Genomic DNA, 7,399 nt, shown 5'->3' with positions numbered 1-7,399 from the left:
AAAGCAAAATTTGTCCGCAGATATAACTGCAGGCGATTGCACAAGAGCAGAAGACGAAACCTTTTAATCACTTTTGCGAAATACTGTATCATATTGAGAACCATAAATCAATTGGCAAACTATCAATCACTCTGGCAAGTAATCTAAACCAGTTGGCAAGCCTGCTCATGAAAAATATTTACTCTTCCTACGCATTTGATGCCTTAAGATTTAGAGATTAATGAAAGGTTTAGTAATTGTCACAGAAAACCTTCTCTAACATGCACACAGTATCAACTCACTTGTATTTGAAAGTTACATGAATGTAAAATACATACATGAACTTATAATGAAGCAAAGTTGTTTCACAGAAGGGCTAAAGTTTAATATTCTTTAATGTCATATTTTAAGAAAAAAACTATTTTCAGGAACATTTCCCTCTCATGACAGCAACATTTACAGATTTATTCACCAGCCTGACAGCCATAACAACTAAGAAGCAGTACCACACATCTGTTGACTATGTTGGCCTCTTGATTTGTAAATAATATCCACCGACTGTTTGCCAGCTGAGAATGTCTTTAGTCAGGGACAACCCTACTTAACTCCTGTGTAAACACCTTTCAGTGGCTCAGCTACCACCTGACATCTTTTGTGTCCACACACACCTTGATTTCTGGCACGAAAAGAGAGAGAGGTATCTGAACTTGGTCCGGGTCCAGGTTTTCTCAGCTACACCTGGGGAGCGCTGCTGCCAGGATTCGGGATGAAGTCTATTCATTCCCAATCTCAAACAATATCCAGCCCGTTCACCGCAGATCACAAACAGCCACAGATGGGCCAAGTTGCTTCACAGAGGCCAAGTTTCCACTTACTGTGTGTAAACAAAATCGCACCTCAAATTAGAGATTAAAGTGAACACGGCTGATAATTATGGTTGTGCGTTTCAAATGATACTGCATCTGATGATCGCTCCCTTCAACAGATTGCCAGTTTTTCAGCTTTTGCACTTTGTATAATCGTTATTTGAGTGTGAATGAATATGACAGCGTTGTAGAAGGATATTTAAACATCTAACTTTCACATATGAAGACAGATACACCCATGTAGAACAGCATTAGTCAAAGCGGTCACAGCTAAGATTGCAAGTCTTACAAATTAGCTTTTTGCATGATTTCACTTTCAACTCGTGCTCGGTATAATTTGAGAATTCATACAGGTGAGCACATGAAAGCAAAGGAATGCATTTTTTTTAACATTATAAGCGTGTCACTCATTTCTAAAGGGGATTCAAAAGCCTATATGCCCCCAGTAAGGGCCTTGCTTCTTAATAACACCTGGTTTTAAGGAGATCAGCAGGAGGGTTTGTCAGTACATGACAAGAATGGACACTAATCCCAAGCAATACCCACTGGTCCTGCACGTCTCTTGAGTGGGATAATTGATTCCCACACCCTTCTTAAAACACACTCGCCCCCCCCCGCCCCCCCCCTCCTCTTCTCTTTTCTCAGACCAGGCAACCAAGAAAGCAGAGCTTGTTTCATTCTGGTGTCGAGGGAACATGAGCATGAGGACAAAAGCGTGTGGTTTCTTACCCGGGCTCCTATGAGGGTTGAACTGAGGGCTGTCATAAGTGTTGTAGGTGGTAGCAGAAATTTGTTTGGTAATAGACACTAATCTCTTTAGGTTGTCAGGAGTATTTCCCTCACTGCTTTTGGAGATACTACCCTTCTCGGTGTCTCTGTTTTCAGCAATTCTCACTCAGTTACTGCACGTGCATAGAAATGAACAAAACGCATTTTAGATGTGAATATTAAAGACCCGTCTAAAAACAGCCATATCAGGTATCCATGAGAAAGTCAACCTTAAGTAACGGTGTTGCTTCAGCTCCATGTGTGACCAGAATACTCAGTTCAGATTAGAGTGTTCGCCTGCAGTGTTACATTTCTTTGCAATTACAATGAGGTTCCTCTGGGCATTGAGGTTAGTCTGTGCACCGACTATTCAAATGAGATGGAATGTGCTGAAGGATGTTGATGGATCTGGAGGAATTTCCTTGAAAGGAGCAAAAAACACTCAAAACAATATATATTTTTGACAAGCAGAGCATCTGCTGCCTGTCCACAAAGATTAGACAAACTGAGAGATCTACAAAGATAATTACAGTAATATGATGCAAGATAGATTGTATCATGCAATATGGTATTGATTGTAGTTTTTTTTTAAATTCAGTTTGAGTAAAGAGCCATTCAGATTATATTCCTCCTCCCTCCCCTCAGAGTCTTATGTATTAGCCTTGGTCTGACCTTGTCTTGATATCACATCCCTGGAGAGGAATGTAAATCGTATCCGTCCAATCCCAACCCAGTTACCACCAAACTCCTCATTCTCACCACCCCTACTCCGCTGCAGGGCCACATGATCTTTTCCATGTACCAGACATAATTTGTGGCTTAGGTTTGGAGGCTGACGGTGCGTCTGCGCCACTCTGCTGTTTCAGGCGTCGGGTGCAACATGTGCTGCAGTTCTCAGGATTCAGGATTCAGGAAAAGTCCGTCTTCAGGGGCTGGAGAGGTAGCTGTTGTTTTTGAAACCCAAGAGCACTGTCAACCTCCTGTGTTGGTTTGATTGCAAAGCAGACAGCAACAAATCAAAATGTAGATTAAAGGAAGCAAAAACGGACAGATCTTTTCACAACTCACACAAGAAACTAACAAAATTAAGAATATAGACCTCCAAAAAGACATCCTCACAGCTTAGAAGATTACAGAATTCTTGCTTAATAGTGTTTCTTGGATTTACCTTGTGTGCAGAAACAAAAACAGTAGCAGCAGTTTAAAGAGGGAGCATGTTACAATCAAAAAACATCGTAGTGGAACTTAATCCCAGTGCTTCATTTATGGCATGTAACCTATGGTCCATGCATATTTTCTACTGAAGCGTTATGACACACTTGAGCCAAATTGTATGTGAGCATGCAGTGGCTTGTCCGTTCTTGAAGGTGTTTAAGTAGGCACATCTAAGCTGCTGCTGCTGCTGCAGTGTAACTGTGGGAGTGTTGGACAGTGAACAACTGGAGGTAACATGAAATATCTTGGTTGGTTTTGCTAAAGATTATTTTCTAAAGGTAAAACTAACTTGAGTTTGGTGTGATAATAGAGAAATTATCCTTCTAAAGGCATCTTTTGTTTAGTTTTTCTAACATTTCCATCCCGTTGGCAGCCAACAGCTTTGCTCATTCAAGCATAAATTACATTTCCTTACTTGCAAACAATGACATTAATATCTGACATTAATATCAAACCACACTCTACTAGGTCTTTTATTGCCAAACCCGCAAGATACTATCCACTCTTTGGTTTCCCAGCAACCTGTGAAACAGTCTGCTTGAATGGTGTTTACAGAATCGCAATTTTCTATTTGCCCTTAAGCAAACATGGTCATTCATCCAGGTTGACTTCGTTTCACTGGGGAAAGCATCTACAATGACACAACACAGTCTCAACAGTAAGAGTAGTGACACGTTAACAGTCCGAGCCAGGAAAGTACAGGTTGCTGCATACGTAGACAGACGATATGGTAGATGTATAGTGAATGAGTCGCGCTCTTGACCAGCAGATGGTGTTGATGGGATGGTATGATCTGCTTTACTTAGCGTTAATGAAACAAGACAGAGTCCAGCTGAGCAGCTGCAGTCGATGCAGCCTCCCCTACTCAGCTGATTTTGACCTGGGATGACCCAGAAGAAAGTGTCATTGTGTGGAAAAGACCAGAGAAGAAGAACAGACTGAAGGAAGGTGGGGAAATGGAGTGTCTCTCTCTCTCTCTCTCTCTCTCTCTTTCTTTCTCTCTCTCTGTCTCTCTCTCCCTCAGCACTTGATAGAAAACACTGCACCCTAATATGACAGCAGGGCTGTTCCTGTAATTAAAGCTGCGTTGTCTCTTCTTGTTTTCTGGCCTCCGGAGCTTCATCTCGCTTCCTTAATGTGTGACCTCAGCGCTAACACAACTATCTGAGTCCCTCTGAGGAAAAACCTTGTGACCAAAGACTCCCAGCACAGACTGTTAAGTGAGACTGAACACGCTACACATGCAGGCAGGCAGAATGATTTCAGGGCTTCAGGTGCACGTGTTTGCCTGAAATCCTTAGAAATCAGTTCTTCATTCATAATATAGATAACAAATTAAGGAATGCTTTGACATTTTGGGAAATATACCTGCTGTATCGCCAAGAGTTAGATACCTATAGACCTGGAGAGCAGAGATGGTCGGCTTAGTTTAGCATAGAGACTGGAAACAGCTAGCCTGGCTCCATCCAAAGTTAACAAAATCCTTCTACCAACACCCCTAAAGCTCACTAATTAACAGGTTTTATCTTATTTGTTTAATCCATACAAAAACTGAACAACCTAACAGTGACGACAAGACTCCAGGAAGTCAATGAGCCCAGCCAAGAAGTCCATTACTTAAGTATTACTTAACTTCCCTGTGATCACAGTTGTCATTTTGACACTTTGGTTTTTGTACAGAATGGAGGCATCCATAACCACTCAACTCATTTATCCAGATTTGTCCTTTAAGTCGTCACCCATCCATAACTGGACTGCATATTTAATCCCCTCCCGACCAGTGAATGACATGCTATAGGTGTGTTTTGAGTTCAAAAGCAGCAACTCTGACTTCAGAGATTTCCAAGACAGTTTACATAAAGATTGGAAGTCGTCTCCCATGATTTCTCTTATCAGAATCCTTTTTACACCCTGTATTGCCAAGAGGCGAGTTGGGGAGATAGGGACGTCAACGCCTGTGGTAATGCCCATCCTGAAGATAAAGTCAAAACAGAGGCAGACCCTTTGCTTTGTTTTCCATGTCTGGAGACCAACAGAGGAGTCCAAGGGAAAGTGATGAGTTGTTTCCAGGTGTGAGCTCGTAGGGTGTGTCACAACTTATCGAGGCACACCTCTCCTCATTTTCCTCATAAAGTTTATAGCTCAAACAAGGAAGAGTCATCGTTTAGATTGCTTTTAGTCATCTTCATTTTGTCTCTTTCTGATTATCAGATTTATTGTTTTATGATCTTCCAGAGAAAATAGCATTTGACATCACAGCACAGAAGATCACACTGGATAGTAAATTCTGTCACAGACTTATGTTGTCACAAGGCTCAGCCTGGATTACTTTAGTTTTCTTAATGCTTGCTTGAACCAAACAGAATTTTGAAAACCACCACAGACTGTTACTCAAAACTTCATTTTTTTTTTTTTAAATAACTGACATTGTTAAACTGTTTAAGTTTAATTATTATTGAACACAAACACAATTTTATAATAACAATATTATAAGTCTCCTTTTTGGCCTTTTATTTTTCTGTTGTCTCTTTTTTGTATTTTGTTAGTTTATTCTTATTTTATTTATATAATTTATTTGATTTTAATGGATTTTTTAAGATTTTTTGTGTGTTTCTAAATATTGTTCTAAATCTTTTTTTTTTTTTTTGCTTTATGTAAAGCACTTCGAATGGCCTCTGTGTCTGAAAGGTGCTATGCAAATGAAAATGCTCGCCTTAAAGTTGCATAAAAAATACTATGTATGGACCACATGTGTTTCCAATTGAGATTTTTTTTTCTATCCTCAAGTTCAGCTGTGACAATAGACATTATATAATTCCACTACGATGCTGACATCTAGTGGTGCTGTCACATTTGTACACAACACTGATCTTAAATACACACAAACTGTGCTTTAATCAAATGTTTTTTATGTGTTTATTGCACCTTATTAAAACACTTGAATGCACAAATGAGCATTAAAAGCTTCATGGCACGTCAGGAAAATATTCATGGAAAACTCAGTGAAGTAATGAAAATGTGATTAGTTCAATATTTGTGTATAGCATGATGTTAGTGTGGCTGTGTTATGTCAACTGGAGGGAGTCTGACTGAGAGCTATGATGCAGAGCAACGACAAGACTCACTTGTCGGACATGACTCGGTGCTAACGGCACGCTGCTAAATGACATCATCAGCACAGTGAGGTCACCATGGGCACACAGAGGTGCCATGATGTCCTTCTATTTGCTCAGGGGGGGGCGGGGAATCTGAATGGATGGACTGCAGAGAGAGAGGGAGATTATTTTGGGAAAGTGTGTTCACTGTGTGACTAATCACTGAAATGTGTTGATTTTCATGGTATGAAGGAGTTAAACATATTTTACACACTTGTTAAGTAGCTTGTTGAACTATAAGATTGTCACTGGTGCTCCAGACATACATTCACCTCACTAAGCTGAACAGGCATCACATTTTTCTCATGCATTTAACACCCTTGCTGACTTGGCTTCGGTGCCAGTGCTGACAGCTACTGGGGAGAGAAAAATGCCCAGTTCATAACTGCTCTGACTTCTCACTTCATGCTTCCATATTCCAGATTTCCCCCTCTGCAGCTGCCCAAAACCCACTTACTCCTCTGTGCAGCTTTCCTAGTTTCCACTAAATTGTCGTGGAATTATTAAATTATTAGTAGTGGTGGTAGTAGCAGTAGTAGTGGTTGTAATGTTGTAATAACAAAGGTAGTATCAGCAGTAGTTGCTGGAGTAGTGCTATAAAAGTAGTATTTGTTCTTATTTACAACTTCTTTTATGTGCCGATTAGTTATTTTCCTATTACTGTCACAGTTATTATAACTGTTTCTTCAATAATAAACTTTTTCATCACTGGAATGTTGAGTCTAATTTTAATGGAATAAATGTATATTGAAATGTTATTAATAATCAAAAAACATTCATGACATCACCCTTGTTGCTGTGAACAGTGGTAAAAGAAGTGTCCAGGTCGTGTGCATAAAAAGTAAAGTAGTAATACCACAATGTAAGAATACTACATTACAAATAAAAGTCCTGCATTAAAACCCTTACTTAAGTAAAAGAACACAAGTGTTATCAGCAAAATGTACTGAAAGTATCAAAAGCAAAACTCCAAATTCAGCAGAATGGTCAGAGTTATATCATTATATATTAGATGAATGGATTATGAGGCATCTTCATGTGGTCTACTGTAGGTAATGTAGTTTTAGCTACTTTATACTGTGTTGTTGTTTTCTGTGTGAAATCTGCAAAGTAACTTGAGCTGTCAAAAGGTAGTTGAGTAAAAAAAAAAATCCCTCTGAAATGTAAAGGAGAAGAAGTATAAAGACGCAGAAAATAGTAATATACGAGTAAAGTACAGTTACCATAAAGTTGTACTCAATTACTTTCCACCACTGGGTGTGAAGTGAGATTTAAGTCTCATTTTTTACTTTATGTGCATTTACGTAGTAAGGTGAAAAAAATAATTGTTTAAATCAGACTTGCAGTGCACATCAACGTCCACCAGATGACACTAACATCGTTTCTTCTCACTGCCTAAAGAGGCTGCAGGACGAC

Source organism: Thunnus albacares, chromosome 12 (assembly GCF_914725855.1).
Source record: "Thunnus albacares chromosome 12, fThuAlb1.1, whole genome shotgun sequence".
NCBI classification, from domain to species: Eukaryota; Metazoa; Chordata; class Actinopteri; order Scombriformes; family Scombridae; genus Thunnus; species Thunnus albacares.
Note: the sequence above shows the minus strand (reverse complement) of the source record.